Consider the following 23,133-nt stretch of genomic DNA (forward strand, 5'->3'; position numbering starts at 1 on the left):
AGGGTGAGTGCTGGGATGGGTGACCATCACGTCTGACGAGTGCTGTTGGTAAGCGGGATGCACTCAGCCCTTGTGGGGCAAACTGAGGAGCTACTTGATGATTGAGAAGTAGCGGCTCCGGTCTTCTAAACTGACATACGACCGGGAGAGCGGTTTGCTGACCACATGCCCCTCCATATCCGCGTCCAGGGGCGCCTGTGGCCTGAGGGTGACACGGCGGCCGGTCGGTGCTGTTGGGCCTTCCAAGGCCTGTTCGGACAGATTTTAGTTTAGTTTAGTTTTTCAGTTCTCAGTGGAAACATTCGATCGTTATTGCGTTGTTAAATTATTGTCATGTTTATTGTCGTTCCGATATTTGCTTTATAATTAGGGCCAGTAAGTAGCTTGAGTCATTAGTCTATGTTTATGAACGGAAGTTTGCTTCAGAGCGAACTTTGTGTCTTTATCAAAGTGCTGAAAAGCTAAGTGGCGCGGAAGGGTAGAAATCATATGACTGGACAAAAAGTGATCCTCGAGATGAATTCAGTGCGATGTACCGTATCTGGGAAGATAATTCATTTTATGTATTGTGTTAAATAAAGAAATTCAAAGAAAATTTATAAATAATGACAGATGATTTTCCCGCAGAAAAAAAGAAATACTTCCGACAAGTGACAGAATAGGCTTGAAAGATAAGTGATTAAGTCACCAAACAATTGAAACAACGTATTTTACATGCTTTCTGTCCACATGAGCCCAGCATTTACCGAAAGAGGATTATCTGTGATGGGAGAGAGAGAGTTTCAGTAAAGTTAAACTAAAAATCGACTGATCATTTATTTAAACACAAATTTATAACGTAGCACCAGTTATTAAGCTTTTAAAAGCAGACAAAAGTCCATATTTAATGTTAGGAGTACGAAAAAAAATTTTTTTTTGTCCTCAGTCTTCTGACTGGTTTGATGTGGCCCACCACGAATTCCTCTCCTGTGCTAACCTCTTCATCTCAGAATAGCATTTGCAACCTACGTAATCAAGTATTTGCTGGATGTATTCCAATCTCTGTCTTTATCTACAGTTTTTGCCCTCTACAGCTCCCTCTAGTACCATGGAAGTCATTCCCTCGTGTCTTAAAAGACATCCTATCATCCTATCCCTTCTCCTTGTCAGTTTCACACATATTCCTTTCCTCTCCGATTCTGCGCAGAACCTCGTCATTCCTTACCTTATCAGACCACCTAATTTTCAACATTCGTCTCTAGCACCACATCTTAAATGCTTATATTATCTTCTGTTCCGGTTTTCCCACAGTCGATGTTACTACGATAGAATACTGTACTCCAGACGTAAGGTCTCGGAAATTTCTTTCTGAAATTAAGGCCTATATTTGATATTAGTAGACTTCTCTTGGCCAGGAATGCCCGTTTTGCCATTGCTAGTCTGCTTTCAATGTCCCTCTTGTTCCGCCCGTCTTGGTTTATTTTACTGCCTAGGTAGCTGAATTCCTTAACTTCATCTACTTCGTGACCATCAATCCTGATGTTAAGTTTTTCGCTGTTCTCATTTCTACTACTTCTCATTACCTTCGTCTTTCTTCAATTTACTCTCAATGCATATTCTGTTCTCATTAGACTGTTCATTCCGTTCAGCACATCGTGTAATTCCTCTTCACTTTCACTCAGGATAGCAATGTCATCAGCGAATCGTATCATTGATATCCTTTCACCTTGAATTTTAATTCCACTCCTGAACCTGTCTTTTATTTCCATCATTGCTTCCTTGATGTACAGACTGAACAGTAGGGGCGAAAGGCTATATCCTTGTCTTACACGCTTAATACGAGCCCTTAATACGAGCACTTCGTTCTTGGTCGTCCACTCTTATTATTCCCTCTTGGCTGCTGTACACATTGTACGTGACCCGTCTCCTTCTGAAGCTTACCCCCACTTTTTTCAGAATTTCGAACATCTTGCACCATTTTACAGAGTCAAATGCTCTATCCAGGTCTACAGTTCCTATGAACGTGTCTTGATTTTTCTTTAGTCTTGCTTCCATTATTAACCGCAATGCCAGAATTGCCTCTCTCGTGCATTTACCTTTCCTAAAGCCAAACTGATCGTCATCCAGCGCATTCACAATTATCTATTCCCTTCTTCTGTATATTATTCTCGTAAGCAACTAGCATGTATGATCTGTTAAGCTGATTGGCTATACTTCTTGTACTTAACAACTCTTGTCGTCTTCGGAATGATGATTTTCCGAAGTAAGATGGTATTTCGCCAGACTCATACATTCTACACACCACTATGGATAGTGTTTTATTGCCACTTCCCCCAATGATTTTGGAAATTCTGATGGAATGTTATCTATCCCTTCTGCCTTATTTGATCTTAAGACCTCGAAAGCTCTTTACAATTCTGATTCTGGTACTTGATCCCCTGTTTCTACTAAATCGATTCTTCTTCTATCACATCAGACAAATCTTCCCCTACATTGGGGCTTTCAATGTATTCTTTACACCTACCCGCTCTCTCCTCTGCATTTAACACTGGAAATCCCGTTGCACCCTTAATTTTATCACCCTTGCTTCTAATGACACCGAAGGTTGTTTTGACTTTCCTGCACGCTGAGTCTGTCCTTTATATAATCATTTCTTTTTCGATGTCTTCACATTTTTCCTGCAGCCATTTCGTCTTAGCCTCCTTGCGCTTCCTATTTATTTCATATCTCAGTGACTTTTCTTTCTGTATTCCTGAGTTTCCCGGAACCTTTTTTTTACTTCCTCCTTTCATCGATCAAGTCAAGTATTTCTTCTGTCACCCATGGGTTCTTCGCAGTTACTTTCTTTGTACCTACATCTTCCCTCCCAACTTCTGTGATGACCCTTTTTAGAGATGTCCATTCCTCTTCAACTGAGCTATTCCTTATTGCTGTATGTAGAGCCTTAGAGAACTTCAACTGCATATCGTCATTCCTTATTAGTTTGGTATCCCACTTCTTTGGGTATCGATCTTTCCTGAATAATGTCTTAAACTTCAGCCTACTCTTCATCACTGCCTTATTGTGATCTGATTTTGTATCTGCTCTTACGTACAGTTTATAATACAGTATCTGATTTCAGAATCTCTGTCCGACCATGATGCAATCTAACTGAAATCTTCCAGTGTCACCAGGCCTTTTCCAAGAATACCACCTTCTCTCGTGATTCTTGAAAGAGTATTCGCTATTACTAGCTGAAACTTGTTACAGAACTCAACCAGTCTTTCTCGTTTCTGATTCCCTGTCCCAAGCCCATGTTCTCCTGTTACCTTCTCTCCTACTCCTTCACCTACAACTACATTCCAGTCCCCCATCTCTATTAGATTTTCAGACCCCTTTACGTGCTGTATTACCCTTTCAACATCCTCATACACTTTCTCTATCTGTTCATCTTCAGCTTGCGACGTCGGCATGTATACCTGAACTATCGTTGTCGTTGTTGTTTTCTGTCGATTCTGATAAGAACAACCCTGTCACTGAGCTGTTCACAGTAACAAACTCCCTTCCCTACCTTCCTTCTCATAGCGAATCCTACTCCAGTTATACCATTTTCTGCTGCTGTTGATATTACCCTATACTCATCTGACAAGAAATTCTTGTCTTCTTTCCGCTTCACTTCACTGACCCCTACTGTATCTAGATTGAGCCTTTGCATTTCCCTTTTCAGACTTTCTAGTTTCCGTACCACGTTCAAGCTTCTGATATTCCACGCCTCATCTCTTGGAACGTTATCGTCTCTTTGATTATTGAATCTTTTTTTCATGGTAACCTCCCCCTAGGCAGTCCCCTCCCAGAGATCCCAATAGGGGACTATTCCGGAATCTTTTCCCAATGGAGAGATCATCATGACACTTCTTCAATCACAGGCCACATGTCTGCGGGTACACGTCACGTTTCTTTAATGCAGTGGTTTCCATCACTTTCTGCATCTTTATGCCGCTGATCATTGCTGATTCTTCCGCCTTTGGGGGCAGTTTCCCACCCCAAGGACAAGAGAGTCCCCTGAACCTCTGTCCGCTCCTCCATCCTCTTAGACAAGTCCGTTTTCAGAATGAGGATAACTTCTTACGCCGGAACTCTTCGGCCACCAACGCTGATTATTATTCGTACTGAAGCAAATAAATACACAAATTTAGAAAATACTTGCTTTTTAGCAATATACTTCTTAGTCATCTCTTCTTGAAACAAGAAAGGCTATTTGTCTGTAAATATGTTAAGCAAGAGTAGTAATGGTTGATGTATAATAGAAAGGCTGAAAAAGTATGTAAGTGAAACCAATCAAATCGGGAGACTGAGTGAACACGTTCGTATACAGTATGTTATCAAAAGTATCCGGACACCTGGCTGAAGATGATTCTAAAGGTCGTGGCGCCCTCCATCGGTAATGCTGGAATTCAGTATGGTGTTGGCCCACCCTTAGCCTAGATGACAACTTCCACTCTCGCAGGCATACGTTCTATCAGGTGCTGGAAGGTTTCTTGGGGAATGGCAGCCCATTCTTCACGGAGGAGAGGTATCGATGTCGGTCGGTGAGGCCTGGCACGAAGTCGGCGTTCCAAAACATCCCAAATCTGTTCAATAGGATTCGGGTCAGGACTCTGTGCAGGCGAGTCCATTACAGGGATGTTATTGTCGAGTAACAACTACGCCACAGGCCGTGCATTATGAACATGTGCTCGATCGTGATGAAAGACGCAATCGCCATCCCCCAATTGATCTTCAACAGTGGGAAGCAAGAAGGTGCTTAAAACATCAATGTAGGCAAGAGAGACGAATTTCTTTCTGTTGTCCTATTCGCGTTAAGAAACCTACTGAGCGAGAAAGCCATCGAAGAAGAAGGGACAGGTTAATGGGACATCTTGTTCTCGATGGCGCGTGTTCATCAGACACAAGGGTACCATCAGGAGTGCTCCAGGCAAGTGTGGTAGAACCACTGTTATTCTTTATGTATAAAAATGATGTGGTGGACAGTTTGGGCAGCAATGTACGGTTGCTTGCTGATGAGCTTGGTATACGTTTGGATGTCGAAGTAGACCCTAGTAGATAGAATTCATTAGTAGAATGTAGTTCTTAGGATACTCTTGAAAGAGCTGCAGCGATTTCCAGTTAAGGACAGCCCAGTGCCGGGGGCATTAGCTCGGTGGGCACGGCCAAGAGAGAGTAGGTTTGCAGTTTGCTGGCACACTTGTAACGCTGCAGGATGTAGCTTGTTAGAGCAGTTAGTATAGTGGGTTGAATAGTAGGCTTTCCTGTAGAGTAGCTAGCTTTCCATCCTGTAGTTAATACTAATATTAGGTACATTAAAGATTAGTAAATGTTGCTTGATAATAAGTAAATTGTATGTAATTAGGACCCACAAATGTTTTAGGTGGTGGGTTATTATGTATAATATTGTTTTGATATATTGATGCATAAAGATTATTAAAAAAAAAAAAGAAATCGAAGTTGAGTGACTTTCTAGTTGGAATGGCTTGAACCACAAATTTTTCAGTGTTATTAAATACACGATGCATTTCGGACGCTGTGGTTCGATCATCAGGAGTAACTTGTCTTAATACATGATTTATTTTTTCTTTTGAATGAGATGAAATGGATGTTATTGACATGAAATGATTGATGTTAGATACTGAATTTCATAAGTGAGACGCGGAATGAATATGTGCGGAATAATGGAAAAAATGACAGTGGTTTAAGTCTACACTGTTCATTTTTTCCACTATTTCGCACATATTTTTACCGCGTCTGACTTACGAAATTCATAACCTAACATAAAACCTTATCATGACGGGAATATGCACTTCACACCATTCAAGAGAAAAAATAAATTGCTTTTTAAAACAAGTTAGAACTGATGATGGACGCACATGGTCCGAAATGCATCGTGTATTTAATAAAACAATAAAATTTGAGACTGAATGCGTTTTTTAATTCATACTTCCAGTGTACTGAATACAGTCATGTTTGAAGCTGCAAAATATGGATAAAATTATGATGAATGGCAGACAGCCCTACATGTGGAAAAGACAACCGCGCAGTGTTCGGATACAGTATTATTAGTGTCCCGCCGGCCGCGGTGGTCTAGTGGTTCTAGGCGCGCAGTCCGGAACCGCGGGACTGCTACGGTCGCAGGTTCGAATCCTGCCTCGGGCATGGATGTGTGTGATGTCCTTAGGTTAGTTAGGTTTAAGTAGTTCTAAGTTCTAGGGGACTGATGACCACAGAAGTAAAGTCCCATAGTGCTCAGAGCAATTTGAACCATTAGTGTCCTGCTTGACCAGTCAAGTCAGTTACATATATGAGCGTAAGGTTGCAAAGCGATATGAAATAGAACTGGCATGTGAGGATTGTGCTAGGGAAGGAAAATGGTCGTCTTCTGTTAATTGGGAGAATTTTGGGAAGGCGTGGCTCATCTGTAAAGGACTGCATATAGGAATCTAGTGGGAACTAGTTCACTTTTTACGTTATATTTCCGGTTTTGTTTCCCCACCTGACGAAACGTCCTTGGAGTGGTGATACCCTACAACCAAAACAAGATATGAGGCACCGTCTTTTTAGTTGTAATAGTGCCTCACAACGATTTTAAGTGATGAAAACAAATCATTATTATTAAATGGAATATATTTCAGTTACTTACAATGAAGAATCCGCGCCATTACAATCCAGTGCACGTTTCTTATCATCTTGTAACATCGAAAACTGTATGATGCACCTTTTTGCCTATGTATATGCACATAATGTAACGCACCACTCACGCACTTAGATGTTTCATCACATGGAGGTATGCATACAAAGATGGAGATATTACAACCACAACAGTGCCAAAGACTTCCACTCTCAGTGATACTCCATTAGGTGCTTGTATGTGACATTAGAAATTTACAAATTGCTAATGTTACATCACTTACTATTTACATTGAAAAAGAACTGATTAAAATTAAGATAAACAAATAAAGCAGTCAGTTATAAATCGTTACTGCAGTGTTGTTAGGTAGTTACTATGGTATACACTGGAACAAAAGTAAATGATAAGACGTACATAAATAAATGTTGCAACTATGGACATATTATGGCATACGTTGAAAGCACAGTAAATGGGTTGGGATGGATGTACATATATAAATATTACAAATATTACAAAAGTGGTATTTCTATTTTTTATTGTTTACTTTAAATTGGAAACCAGGTGAATGAAATTTTGAAGAAAGGCTGCATTGGCTAACTCGGTTTGTTCTTTGAAGATATTTTGTGGTGATTTCCTTTTATGTACATATATTTCAATATCCTAAAGCAAATTCATAAGGCTACGTTTCTCAGCATGGTGCAATACTTGTACATGGTCTTCAGTGCTCGTTATTCCATGACCGTTGGTAGTTGTGTGCATGGCAAATGTGGATTTTGAAATGTTGTTCAAACATATGGCATCTATATGCTATTTGAACCGTGTCATAATGCTTCTTCCAGTTTTTCCTATATAGTAAGAGGGGCAACTTTGCCATCTGAGTTTGTATATGCCAGATTTTTTGTATGGGGGGTTGTTATTTTTTAAGCTCTGAACTGCTAACTGCTGGAGTTTCTTGTATGTGTGAAAGCTTACTTTAATGTTTGTGTTTTTAAATAGGTTACATATTTTATATGATATGCTCCCTGTGAAATGTAGTGCAACGTATTTTCTGCTCTGTTCTACTGTGTCTTGTGTAAGTTGCATGGTTGTCTGGTTCACAGGTTTGTTGACTGATGGTTTTTAGATTTTTTATCATGAGAGGGTTGTACTCATTTTTTGAGGCTATGGTTTTAATGATACCCCAAGGAAGTTTCGTCAGGTGGGCAAACAAAACAAGAAATGTAATGTAAAACGTGAATTAGCCATCTAATGGCGCTATTTAAATAAGTAAACAGCATTGTAAAAAGTGGATGGTTGCTGTAATCTTCTATGAAAGAGTCAACCTATATTTATTACACAGCCACGGGCTCAATATGTCAGTTTTTGACAAAACAGCGAGAACTTATGTCTCTGAGAAAACAGTCGATTGTGAGATTGTGACCACAATACTTCGGGAAAGTTTTACGAGGATTTATAACTGCAGGATTTTAAGAAGACGGAAAAGCCATCTGTAACCTTGCCATCACTAAGGTCAGCCTTACACAACGAACGAACGTGTGACGGATCGTATATGTCGGTAGTATAGCTTCCTTGTAAACTCTCGAATTGTCGCGGAGATTACTAACGTCTGAGCGTATAGTGGCTGTTTTACACGATGGGCGTGTCACCAAAACACAGCACATACGACCGTTGACACACTTATTCGTCGCGTATAGTGGTCGTTTCACCTCAAATGAGTGTATCCAACAGCCCCCTACGGCAACCATTACGGTAAACAGCACCTAACATTCAGCGTCAATACACAGAACGTTACTTGGCTTCAACCGACACAGGACATTGATTCATGTTTCATTTTCCGTCGGATACGAGTGACCGAACCGCATTTCCTTTCAGACATGTTTGCCACTCAGAAACGCCGTTTCCTTGAAGTTAGATTTCATAACATCTAAACAGCTACATATTAACTGAGAGTAACTGCAGTGCGACATTTCTGACTCACCACTGCTCACAGGTTTGTGGCGACAATATGGACCCAAATAGTGATAGCGATTGCTGTGTCTTCTCACTTAACTGCGTAATTGTCTCACTAAACCAAAAAGATATTACGACATATTCCTTCAAGAGCTAGTCGACGTAAGTGAATTCATTCTATTGGAGTCTCCACATATCTTCACACATGGGATCGTGAATATACCCTGATACCGCCTCCATTCGATTTATGTTACAGATTTGCTTAAAATGAGATATACACTGATTCCTAAGAACAGCTGGCAGGAAACATTTCTGCATTTTGCTGCCATAAAACGCTAACACGGTTGTAATGTGAATCGCGACACACCTTACTAAAACACGGTATTGACACTATTTTGTCTTGTATTTATTTATGGATTTTGTTTTGTAAGATTAAAGTTGCCTGGTCATGGAAAGAGTCAGTACATGGTTCACAGAAAGATAATTAGAAAATATGTAAAAAAGAAGTAAGAATTAATTAAAAATCCGTAAATTGTGAGAGACTATACGAGTAATAAGTCGTTACAAAGAACTTAAGTACTACTAGAAGAAGCTTCTGTACAGGAGTATGCTACAAGGAAAGTTCTCAATTTGGGCTTGAGTACTTACGCTTAACCACTCAATTTTTCCAGTTCAACTGAAAACCTACTGAAAATGAATCCTGCTGAAGAATGCACATCTTTCCGTTCAGTGCGTGTTATCCCAGTGTATAAAACTTGTCAGTCTAGTGTTCACTGAAAGAATGTCGTAATTTATTCTACATGAGTCAAACACATTCCATGTTAGAGTGCATGTACAGGAATGGGATAGCAAGAACTCCGAGTCACCTAAACAACGGCCTATGCGAATTTCGTGAACTCACATTGCACTTCAGACTTTTCACACTTTTCGGGGATCATCATGCTCTTGGTGAGTGCGCTGAGTGGCCCCAAAATACGTCATCATTATTTACTCCAAGACCAAAGAAAAACGACGCACGACGAAGGAATTATCCGAATGGGACTGAAATTGATAGCTGTGTTATACATGTACAACAAACTTGTGATTTTAATTTCAGAAAAACCTGACGAGTGATTCAAGAGAAATACCTTTACAAATTGAGTAAGTCAATAACGCATTGGTTCACCTATGGCACATATGAGGCAATCATTTGGCTTCGCATTGATTGACTGAGTTATCGGACGACCTTCTGGAGGATATCTTGCCAAATTACGTCCAACTGGCGCGTTACATAGTCAAAGTCCCGAAGTGGTTGGAGGACTGTGCTCTCTTCAAATGTTCTGAATTTGGGAGAGATCCGGCAGGCTTACTGACTGAGGTACGATTTGGCAAGCACGAAGATAAACGGTGGAAACTCTCGTCGTGTGCTGACGGGCATCATTGCCATGAAGATCAGCAGAACGGGTTGTAGAATACTGTCGACCTACTGCTGTGTTGTAGGCGTCACGTGGATAAGAAAAAAAGCGGTTCTTCTATGAAATGAAATGGCATCCCAGACCATAATTACAGTTTTGTCGCGCGGAGAAGTGGGAGACATTCATGTCGGTATCGGTGCGTTTCCATGAACGTCTTCACTGGACATCGGAGCTGATTCTAATCCGGACTTGCCATTGAAGACAACTCCATTCCAGTCAATGAAATTCCACGCTGAAGACATCTTTAGAGATGCCGTAGACAGCGGTGGGATATGAGCATGACTGCGCCCGGCATACTGCTCGACAACCATCCCTTTGTCATCCGTGGCACAGTTATAGCACAACAGTTCGTCGACCCTATTCTATGCCCGTTTTCTTGTGCTTCATGGCAAGCCACATGGGCTTGCATTTCAGCAAGATAATGACCGTCTGCACACAGCGAGAACTTGTCATCGTGTATGCCAAATCCTACCTAGGACAGCAAGGTTTCAGGATCTGTCCCGAACTGAGAGCGACTGGAGCATTACGGGTAGGGCTCCCAAACTGTCCCGGAGTTCTGACGATGTAACTCAGTGACACGATGGACATCCAACAACTCTATCAATCAATCCCCAGCCGAATAACTGATTGCATGAGTGCCAGAGGTAGACCAGCGCGTTACTGAACTGCTCAACTTTTTAATCTTTTTGTCTCTAGTAAATCATCCAATTTTTCTGAAACTGCAATCATTTGTTTTTCTGTACATGTACATCACAACTACCGATTCCCGTCCCATTCTGATAATTCCTTCGTGGTGCGTCTTCCTTTCTCTGAGAGTAATTATTGACACAAAACGGCAATTTCGACTATTTTCTCACTGTTGAAAACTTTCACTCTCTTCTTTCTCAGGAATTGTTTAATCTATAGCAGCAAGTTTATTGGAGTTTTTTAGAATATGTTTCGTTGCACTACTCGGTTCTCTTCACCCACGTTATAGAACCTGCAAGTGGACCAGAGGCTATCCTATTTGCAATAACAGTGAGCGTGTTACTAGAACCAGCATTTACCTTGCGATCAACAGAAATCTTCCAATATTCTTGATTAACTAATCTGGAGGGGTAGGGAAAATAATAATTGCAGAAGAAGTTTTGATTCATACCTTCGACTGTTCTGGTATATATTAGTATAGTGCTTACGTATGTAAACAATGGTGTCGGTTAAACGTACATCCCAATCACTTGCTAGCTACGTGGGAGTTCGTCAACTCTGATCATCTACAGAAACACTGCTTGTTTTGAAAACTATGACGCATTAATCATCACTGATGTCTGTGATATATGGAGGTAAATAAACAGGCCGAGAATTTTCGACTGCGGCTTTTGCAGACTGAGGTGGCGGGTACCACTAGTTGACTACCGACCTGTGACCACCATTTGTTTATCTGTCTTATTTTGAGAGGAAATAATGAAATTATCTACGTTGTAAACACCCAACTACCATTGCGAGACGAATGTCCCCATGTCTATCACCACACTAGAAACAACGAAAACAATGGATTCGACACTAATATGCAATCCAATAGGATACTTATATATGTGCCAACACCCTGATTATATATACAGCGCTGCAGTTAGCTCTACATCTACATATACATCAACATAGATACTCTGGAAATCACATTTAAGTACCTGGCGGAGGGTTCATCGAACCACCTTCCAATCTCGTGTAGCGCGCGGCAAAAACCAACACCTATATCTTTCCGTGCGAGCTCTGATTTCCCTTATTGTATTATGGCGATCGCTTCTCCGTAACTAAGGTGCTTCGGATGAGCAAGTTGGTGGTTGAAATTTCGTGAGAAGATTCCGCCGCAAGGAAAAACGCCTTTGATTTAATGATGTCCACCCCAAATCCTGTATCATTTCAGTGACACTCTCTCTACTATTTCGCGATAATACAAAACGGGTTGCCCTTCGTTGAACTTTTTCTATGTATTCCGTCAATCCTATCTGGTAAGGATGCTATACCGCGCAGCAGTATTCTAAAAGAAGACGGAGAAGCGTAGTGTTGGCAGTCCCCTTAGTAGATCTGTTACATTTTCGAAGTGCTCTGCCAAAAAACGGAGTCTTTGGTTAGCCTTCCCCACAACATATTCTATATGTTCCGTCCAATTGCAGTTGGTCGTAATTGTAATTCCTAGGTATTTAGTTGAACTTACGGCCTTTAGATTTGACTGATTTATCGTGTAACCGAGGTTTAGCGGATTACTTTTAGCACTCACGTGGATGACCTCACTTTTCGTTATTTAGGGATTAATTGCCAATTTCCGCACCATGGAGATATCTTTTCTATATCTATTTGAAATTTGTTTTGATCTTCTGATGACTTTACTAGTCGACAAACCATAGCGTCATCTGCAAACAACCTAAGACGGCTGCTCAAATTGTCCCCCAACTCGTTTATATAGGTAAGAAACATCTAAGGGCCTATAACACTACCTTGGGGAACTCTAAAATCAGTACTCTAGTACTAATGCACACATTTCTATGAGAGCACTATTGACTGTGAAAAATATATACTTGTTGTAAAAGTGAACGTCTGCTTGTCAAGTGCGCTATCAATAGGGATGTTGATCTATGGACTTTGCGTATAAGAAGCTCTATAAGAGTTTAAGTTTTTTCACTTCCCAACGGCATTGGGCTCTCATGGTAATAAGTATGCTGATAATAAAAATATTTCAAATCAGATTCACTTTCCTTTTTATAAAGCAGTAAATGTGAAAAGAGGCAAATATTATTTAACTGGGGCCAACAAAACGTATTACCACACAGCGTATTTGACGTTCTTGTTGGCAGCAGAAGGGTGCAAAACAACCTAAAGTCTTTTCATCAACGAAATAAAAGCTTCACAATATGTCCAATTGTGTTACTTCAGTCGCTTCTAAACGTTGTAGTGTACTGTGGAATTTGTTATCCACACTGATCCCAACAACTTTTGTGCATAGTGTGCCAGTTGTTGTGTTACTACCATATATTTTTGACCCCATATATAATATTCTTTTTCTTTTGAATGTGTTTTGTACGGTTTTTTTTTTTGAAAAATTATTTATTTCTATTAAGATCTCATCAGTGTTGGGGAAGGGGGGTGGAATAGCATGGAGAGAGCCATCTTATCCAGAGGCGATAGACCTGGTCATTGAACAGCTGTTAAAGAAATGTAGAGCACATAATAACCAATAAAGCATCAAGTAATACGATTTTGAGGTTCGATTAATGAAAAAGGTGACCATCGGAACAAGTGTCAGGCTATAAATTCTAAATTCCATGGTCCTATGCTGTCGATCCAAAGGTTACTCTGTGATTCTTCGCTTCTTCCGTCTCTAGCAATAAGGTGATAACATGTTAAGTACTAAGTTGCACTGTATTTCGGTCCACTTTAAACTGTTCTTGTTGATGATGATGTTGTTGCGTTCGTCAGTCAAAATACTGAGTTGATTCACCTCTTCAAGCTAGGTTATTTCGTGCAAGCCTCTGCGTTTCTGCAAAACTCTTGCAAACTACATCTCCTTGAATACGGAACACTATAGTTCCATCTACAGTTGGGTGGGTAAATCAGTTCAGACGAAAACAAGGGCAGACCGTGTCTAATGGAACCACGCCTAGTAGAGCTCTGCGGTGTTCAAAGTAAACTTTCTGGTTGAGGACAGCTTTACTTACTTTATGCGATACAATAGTAACCGGTCCCCAAATACAGTTCTTCCAGGCAACTGAGGAGAAAAAGTAAAAGAATAGCACGAACACCCTACAGTGTTCTGACGTGGGATGAGGACGCAGTCCTTTTGCTATGCGATAGTACCCTAAGGTAGGGTTCCCCAAACTGTGTCTCGCGAGCCACAGTTGTGCCATACGAAGTGGATATGTGCTCCGCATAACATATTAATTATATAGAGTTCTTTCCGACATTTTGATAATATTGTTTTCTTAATTTTTTTATTTCGTAGTGTCCAACTAGGATGACGAAACAACTTCATTTCCTTCTTGTTTCCTATTTTTTCAGTATTCCCTCATTTTCTCCCCGTTTTCTCGTTTCCTTTCTTCAGTAGATGTTGCTTCCTATTTCTTGCTTCTTCTGCTTTGAAAGCGTTCTTATTTGGTATCGTAGTTTTAAAAAAGTTTCTGTCTGTTATTTCCAATTTTTGGATGCTCTTTTTCTTCTAGTTATTCCACTTTTTCTGAAATCAATGCTACTATCGATTTCTTCTTTCAGAAACACAGGAATATTTGTTTCGTTAGCCAGTCCTCAAAAAGGTATCAAAAGAAGTTTAATCATTTCTCCGACATTACTTCCGATATTTCCTTTAGATTTCTGTAGCTCTCCTCCTCACGCCTCAGTTTTCAACCATTTGTAGTTTTTATTGCACCCATTAACTTACTATCAATCGGTCTTCCAATCTCTATCCTGTAAAATTCGTTGTTTGATATTCACATCCATATAAACATTCTGTTCATACCACTGTGGTAGATTTGCGATTCTCGTTGTACACATATTTTTGAAAACTATATGCTCCTTCTGTTTCGTTGATTCTTACACCTGCTGCAAGTTTTTCTGGTCCATTGTGTTGTATAGTTACTCAAAGATATTTAAAGTTACTTACTCGCTCTATATTAGCTATTTGCATTCTGTAAAATTTGGTACATTTTTTTAAATTTGTCGTGAATTTTGTTTTATCAGCTGATATTATGACATGAGTTCTACTTGACATTTTTTATGGTTTATTTGAATAATTGCTCCTGCCAGATATCCTCAAAATACTGCAAAATCGTCTGCAAAAGCCAGGCATTTACCTTAATTCCGTTTGTTATCCTTCGCCGAATTGTTGCTTCAGTTTTGTGAATTTTTATCTAGAGATTGCAGATGCTTACAATATTTTCTAGTACGGATTTAGGCAGTAAAGGTGACACACTATCCCCTTATCTAACACCAGTTTTCATTTCAAAAGGTTGAGACACTTCTCCTATAAATTTTACTTTAAATATCGTATTTTTTAGAGTCTCACGATTTTTTTTTTTTTTTTTTTTTTTGCTAATTTGGGTTTAATACCAAACTCCCTAATGATTTTTGATATTGTTTCTCTGCTTATAGATTCAGATACTTTCTTGAAATCAATAAATGTATTATTATAGATTAGCTGGTTAACATTCAGTGGCAAATTATTAATTTTAAGTTATAAATCTCTTCTGTGCAAGATCTTCCACTTCGAAAAGCAACCCGATATTCTCCCAGTTCTTTGCCTAATTATTTCTTTTAAAATTATATTAATCATTTCTGCACTATTACTTACGATTTAAAATTGAAGTAATCACTGAATTAGACAAGTTTTTCTCGTTAGTTTTTGATTTTATTAACCTTCAAAATAAACAAGGTGTAACAGAATTCTCATTGTGATCCGTTAGAGGAAAAGATTGGGAATCCTTGCCCTAAGGTAACGATTAACCAATGTATAGGTAAGATTTGAGTCTATCGCTGAAAAACTGTTCGAAAATGATTCAAATGGCTCTGAGCACTATGGAACTTAATAAATGTGGTCATCAGTCCCCTAGAACTTAGAACTACTCAAACTTAACTAACCGAAGGATATCACACGCATCCATGCCCGAGGCAGGATTCGAACGAGAGACTGTAGCAGTCACGCGGTTCCACACCGAAGGGCCTAGAACCCCTCGGCCACACCGGAAGGCCTGAAAAACTGCTCCAGGGATTTTTCAGTTACTTCCGTAGCGTGTTTTGGCGTCAATGAGTCCCAGTTCTAGATCAACATGCCTGTGTCGTCAGAACTACAACTTTTTTCAGCTGTCCTGTAATACCTTCACCAGATAATTCGCACAGATTTTCAGTAATATCACACGCTTATTCTGGGATACAAAATGCAGCCCATAAACGTGTCAGAAGGGATCAGTAACATGATCGCCTGTTTTTATAGTCTAGTCACTAGCATTCCCTAGAAATAGATGCAAGGGGACTACTTAAAAAAAAATTTTGACCCACAATGATAGAAGAGCAGTGTTTGTGATATTGGCAGATATTTCACCGCCAGGTTATTACATTTTGAGCATATACCAGTGTGTGTGTGTGTGTGTGTGTGTGTGTGTGTGTGTGTGTGTGTGTGCGCGTGTGTGTGGGTGGGTGAGTGCGTGTTCGTGCGTGGGCCCATGCTGTGCCATGACACGCCATGGTTTTTTGCGCTGGGCGCTGTGTCTCATTTGCGTTGGAGGCTCAGGCCTTATGCTTGATTGGCAACCGCGCTAATTACACCTTTCGAAAACTCCAACTAATTACCGAGCAGTCAACTTGTCGCGTCGGAAGGGAAGGGTTAATTTTTTACACAGTTTCCATTTTGCAGAATGGTTAATTAACGAGCAGCTCTCTCAGCGTTTCGGTGTGCCCCGTTTTTTGGGTTACATTTTAACTTTTTTTCCACGGAGCGGCAGACAGGTTTACTATAGATCTTAAAACTAGAACACAGTGACATGTTTTACTCTCATAATCTCTCTAGGTCTCCGATGTATGAAAATCCGCAGACCTCAAAGAGTAGTCTGCTGGTACTATCAGTACACACGAAGCCACGTTCGATGATTACTCGGAAAATGAGGCACAGTGTTCGCAGTATATTTTGCCGCACTGTGGCTTGTGCAGAACGGATATAGATGTAGTTGCACACACGTGTGGCAACAGATCTTCGAACAGGTTTCACCTAAACGTACATGGTACGTATTCCCCAATACAAGACTAAAGCTGAATAAAAGTTATTTTCAAGTTCGGAGATGTGTCTGTTGCGCCACCCGTCAACATCATTTACCTGTGATACTGATCCAGATTTCATAGCTGGAGGGTCCTTAAAGTAACCATGTAGGCCATATCCTGTGACAAATTCCTTTAGCCAGGAGATCTTTGAGACTATTTGCTTGCTTCCACTTCTCGGCCCTATTTCCCTTTTCTTTGTTAGGCGGGTAATTGGACAGTACATGCTCAACACAAAAGCCCCGCAACAACCAATGAAATCTTGACTTCTGACCTAGATATCTTATGGAAGTATTTCCGTACACGTGGGTTACAAAACTAAAGCAGAAGTTCCATTCTTCCATCTGGCCTGTAGATTGTCAAACAGAACCCTAGATTTGTATCTTGAAGGAGACACATTCCGTCATAACATGCATCCAAAATACTTAGGAATCACGCAATTTTCTTTTAAGGAGCACTTGAGACGAACTTCTGCTAAGCTCAAAAGCAGAAATAATACTGTTTATAAACCCTGTGGCACTCGTTGGTGATCGTCAGCAGACACTCTCCGGGTAGAAGACGAAGTAAATATTCCAGAATTCGAAACCAGAACAGCTGTTAGCATGAGTGACATAAAAGTAGGTCTCTTAGGTGTTGCGAAACAACTCAAATTACTTAAGAAAGGTTAGTCTTCCGGTCCAGATGGTATACCAGTCAGGTTCCTCTCAGAGTATGCAGACACAATAGCGCCTTTCTTAGCAATCATATTCAATCGTTCACTTGACGAAAGGTCTGTTCCTAAAGACTGGAGAGTTGCACAGTTCAGAACAATATTCAAGAAAGAAGCTTGGAGTAACGTACTGAATTACCGGCCCATATCACTGACCTCAATTTGCAATAGGATTTTGGAGCATATACTGTACTCGAACATTAGGCATCACCTTGAAGAAAATGACTTACTGATACATAACCGACACGAATTCAGAAAATATCGTTCTTGTGCAACACAGCTAGCTCTTTATTCCCATGAAGTAATGAATGCTGTCGACAAGGGATCTCAGATCGATTCCATATTCATAGGTTTCCAGAAGGTTTTTGATACTGTTCCTCACAAGCGACTATTAATCAAATTACGTGCATATGGAGTAACGTCTTAGTTGTGTGACTGGATTCGTGATTTCCTCTCAGAGAGGTCACAGTTCGTAGTGATAGACGCTAAATCATCGAGTAGAACAGAAGTGCTATCTGGCGTTCCGCAAGGTAGTGTCACAGGCCATGGGCTGTTCCTGATTTACATAAATGATGTAGGTGATAATCTGAGCAGCCCCCTTATATTGTTTCCAGATGACGCTGTAATTTACCGTCTAGTAGAATCATCAGACGATCAATTCTAATTACAAAATGATATAGATAGAATTTCTGTATGGTGCGAAAAGTGGCAATTGGCAATAAACACAGAAAAGTGCGAGGTCACCCATATGGATACTAAAAGAAATCCGATAAATTTTTGGTATACGATAAATCGCACAAATCTAAGGGCTGTCAGTTCGACTAAATACCTAGGAATTACAATTACGAGCAACTTAAATTGGAAAGACCACATAGATAATATTGTGGGGAAAGCGAAACGAAGACTGCGCTTTGTTGGCAGAACACTTCAGAAGATGCAACAAACCCACTAAAGAGCCTACATTACACTTCTCCGTTCTCTGCTGGAATACTGCTGCGCGGTATGGGATCCTTACCAAGTAGGATTGACGAAGGACATCGGAAAAATGCACAGTTTCGTGTTATCGCCCAATAGGGGTGAGAATGTCACTGATATGACATGCGAGTTGGGGTGGCAGTCACTGAAACAAAGGCGGTTTTCTTTCCGGCGAGATCTATTTTGCGAAATTTCAATCACCAACTTTCACTTCCGAATGCGAAAATATTTTGTTGAGACACACCTACGTAGGGAGGAATGATTATCACAATTAAATAAGAGAAATCATAGCGCGAACGGAAAGATGTAGGTATTCCTTTTTACCACGCTCCATTCGAGAGTGTAATGGTAGAGAAATAGTATGAAAATGGTTCTATGAACCCTATGCCAGGCATTTAAGCGTGAATAGCAGAGTAACCATGTAGATGTAGATGTAGGCATCAGCGGACTGATATACTCAGCAGCAGAGTACTGTGGGCCTGTGTGGCTTAGAAGCCCTTATGGAGTAAAAATAGGTGCCTTGCGCATTGTTAGTGGATCAGTACGATCTACTCCATCATGCTGATTACCTGCCTTGAGTCAGATTCCCCGTCCCGATATAAGAAGGAGGAGTGCGCTACTGAGAGAATACCGGAAGATTTTTGATAAAGTTAGGTCTTAGGTTAGTGGTGTTTAACGTCCCGTCGACAACGAGGTCATTAGAGACGGAGCGCAAGCTCGGGTTAGGGAAGGATGGGGAAGGAAATCGGCCGTGCCCTTTCAAAGGAACCATCCCGGCATTTGCCTGAAACGATTTAGGGAAATCACGGAAAACCTAAATCAGGATGGCTGGAGACGGGATTGAACCGTCGTCCTCCCGAATGCGAGTCCAGTGTGCTAACCACTGCGCCACCTCGCTCGGTGATTTTTGATAAGCCCGACCTTGTAATACTGAACGACGTATTCCCTTTGGAGTGAAAGAGATTAAGGTCAGCACAGCTCACGCTTATCACAGCCTGGACTCTTACTGAAAATGAATTCAACGCAATCGATTAACAGAAACGCTTTTGGCAGCAAAATTTCTTCTAAATTGTCTTAAACTTTCCGGAATCCAGAAGAAACCCCCTAGATTTGACAAGCCTTGGGCAGTTTCGACGGGCCGTGGTAGATATATCAACATTCACCAGAAGTGGTCGAATCTTCATCACCATCACGTGACTGTGCTGCGAATCAACATGGTCCTTTATAAGATTTGTTTTGACAGGGACGAGAGATGTAATGAACTACATAAAAGACTTCGATATTCGCCTACAGCTGTTTTTATTTGTGTTAAATTATGCTGGAGAATTGTGTTGAAAAGCTGATAGGTACCAGTTAGGTATTCTTTGTATATGTATAGCTATTCTTGTGATTCGGAAACTCATGACGTATGCCATACGACAAATAAATAAATCTGTACATCTCTGCATCTCTACACAATCACTGTTTGAAGGTTAGCGAACCTGAGGACGGAAGAATCAGAAGCTGCTAACGAAACAACACGACCTAATATACAATTTCGATAAGCAGATTTACAGCAATCATGAATGACGCAAAGAGCTAAAAGTTAGTTTTGAACATTATATCTCAACATCTATAGTTTTTACACGGTCATATTTTCCAAAACAGAAGATCCTTTGTTATCGTATGTTCGTCTCTTACTCATCGTGGAAGAGGGAGTGTGGGGACGCAGTGATAATTATTAAAATGCAAAAAATGGTTCTAATGGCTATGAACACTATGGGACTTAACATCTGAGGTCATCAGTCCCCTAGAACTTAAAACTACTTAAACCTAACTAACCTAAGGACATCACACACATCGATGCCCGAGGCAGGATTCGAACCTGCGACTGTAGCGGTCGAGCGGTTCCAGACTGAAGCGCCTAGGACCGCTTGGCCACACCGGCCGGCATTAAAATATAGCGGGATGGGATAGTTGATGACAAAGATACGCATAAAGCGATTGCTATGCATTTCGATGCTGCAGTACAGCAAAACACAGAAAATGCTCATGTTCTTTCGTCAGGTGTGCAGACTGTTATTCTTCAAAACGGGTCAAATGCTTAATTGGGTACTCCCTAAAAGAGTAAAGTGCAGTGAATGGAGGACGATATGTGTGTTTAGACACACCACAAGACACAAATTGTTGTTACAGTAGAATTTAAAATATTATCTCTCTCGAATGAGAGTGTCCGCGCTTTCTAATATTACGGGAGTCAGTGTTGTGTGTAGCCGGTCGACACGCGGGAGATAAGAAAGGTTTGTTCCACCTCGTTGCCACGATAGCACACGACTTGCCCAGCGACTCACTGTGCTTTTGTTCACAGCCAGGTCTCAGTAGGTATCCTGCACGCACACTTGAATATTTACGCCCCTCCCCGCTTTGCCAAGATTCGTCTAGCACATTGTGAAGAAACTATTTGGGTCGCCCAGGTGGAACTGAGCGGATCACATCGACGAGAGGACTGTGTATCGTACCTTGTTGAGCAGAGCTAACGACGGTTACCTCTTACCTCGGCGGCCGCTAAATTGTTGCTCCTTAATCCTCGCACATTATCGGCTCTGGAAAATATAGTACATGTACAGGGTCTTTTATGACTCCAACGTGATATTAGCAGACCATATGGCGATGAGACGTAATTTCCACGAAAATAATAATGAACTATCGTGAGACACATGGATATTGTTAAAATTGCAACTCCATTGTAGTATTCTATAATTAAGTTGAAAACCTGTAAGAAACATATCAGTGGTAGTGGTCCTACCACTTCCGCTCATTCAGTCTGGAACCACGTGACCGATACGGTCGCAGGTTCGAATCCTGCCTCAGGCATGGAAGTGTGTGATGTCCTTAGGTTAGTTAGGTTTAAGTAGTTCTAAGTTCTAGGGGACTGATGACCACAGATGTTAAGTCCCATAGTGCTCAGAGCCATTTGAACCATTTTTGAACTTCCGCTCAGGAAATCAACTAAGTCATGGACCACTCGTTTCCACTGATTTATTTCCTTTCCTTCATATTTCCCTGTATGCAGGTGTAGATTTATGACTAGTCTCACAGTCTACTTGCGACTAACACTTCTCCACTGAATTTTCTGGGTTTTGAAGGCATCTACAGCTTGAATGGAGATTGCTCTCAGAAAGTACACTTGTGTTCATCAACTGCGATGTAAAGCACAGGGAATTAAGATGAAATGAATGCATCAGCGGAGGTGTAAAGGTAGTTCGAAGAATCCTCTGCCACGCACGTTAAGTGTGATTTTCAGAGTGTCCATGTAGATGGAGACGTGGATTTCAAACTCATCCAGCATAGATTCAGCTTTTGATCCAGAAATGGCTTTTCTTTCTTCTCTTGTAAGTTTAGCATTAAACTGAAGGCACATCAGAATGTCACAGAATCTAGAAAAACTGATCGTGGCCCGAAAATCTGGTAAGCCATACTCTTCTGACCAAAAATCACTCAAATGTTTGCCACGTGCCTTCCGTAAAGCAACAATTAGTAGTAGACAAAAGAATGCCTGTATTTCTGTGAAATGAAGTTTGATCAAGCGTTCAAAATACGGGCAATCTGCACAATTGTTGTTATTCATTGCCAGCCGTTGTGGCTGAGCGGTTCTAGGCGCTCCAGTCCGGAACCGCGCTGCTGCAGCTGTCGCAGGTTCGAATCCTGCCTCGGGCATGGATGTGTGTGATGTACTTAAGTTAGTTAGGTATAAGTAGTTCTAAGTCTAGGGTACTGATTACCCCAGATGTTAGGTCCCATAGTGCTCAGAGCCATTTGAACCGCTTTGGTATTCATTACTGTTACACAAAGCTTGCGATTGGTGAAAAAAGTCTGGAACAATCTGCCCATGTCTGCAGTAGTGGCCTAAGGTGACGTTGATTCTGTGCAGTTCCACGTATTATATTACTGGAAGCCTTTTTGCACATGTCGGATGATCCCCATGGCATGTTATGTTATCTGTAAACTTCTAGATACGCGAGTAGGCGCACTGGTTTCCTGAATGCTGTACCATTATAGTCTTTTTCACAGTCACTCACATCCGCCTCGTGTCTGAGCTATACATCTTCCTATATCACATCTATATCGGTACCACTCTCATCTCCATTATCCAATATCGATTCATTATCAGTATTTCTCTTCTGTATTTCAACTGAAACCTGCTGCAGCCTACAGCCCCTTTCAAAGCGTATATCATCATCCATTACGAATAAAATATAAGACATCTTGTTTCAAGCAAAAGCAATTCGTAAGTGCAATTTGTTCCAACAATGCGTGTGTATGTATTTTGCACGAATTGGTTACAACAATGAATATATAAGTGCCAAGTGTTAATTTTCGTAACAAAATTTAAATACAACATTAAAGTCATCCCTGGGGTATTTTCTGACCTCATTGCTAATATTTCAAATTATTATACTGCAAACGGCGGTATAACGACAAATATTTTGCCTACTTATAATAAAAGTCAATAAAAGCATATCTAGAAGATGAGAAGCCTATGTCCAAGTTAAAAATGTTTCTTTGTATTTAAAATAGCCTTGGAATCTAAAAAGACTCCAGATACCAAGCAACGAATAACCTCTACTGGAAGCCACTAGACAAGCGTACAT

The 23,133-nt window shown here is 40.6% G+C and overlaps 1 protein-coding gene across 1 annotated transcript in view; it reads left to right on the plus strand.

The window, feature by feature from the left end:
• The window catches only part of LOC124545894 (protein sidekick-2-like), a 1,033,035-nt gene that overhangs the window by 217,498 nt on the left and 792,404 nt on the right, over positions 1–23,133 (plus strand). The gene's annotated exons all lie outside the window — the stretch shown is intronic.

The sequence above is a fragment of the Schistocerca americana genome, chromosome 8, assembly GCF_021461395.2.
Source record: "Schistocerca americana isolate TAMUIC-IGC-003095 chromosome 8, iqSchAmer2.1, whole genome shotgun sequence".
Taxonomy (NCBI): Eukaryota; Metazoa; Arthropoda; class Insecta; order Orthoptera; family Acrididae; genus Schistocerca; species Schistocerca americana.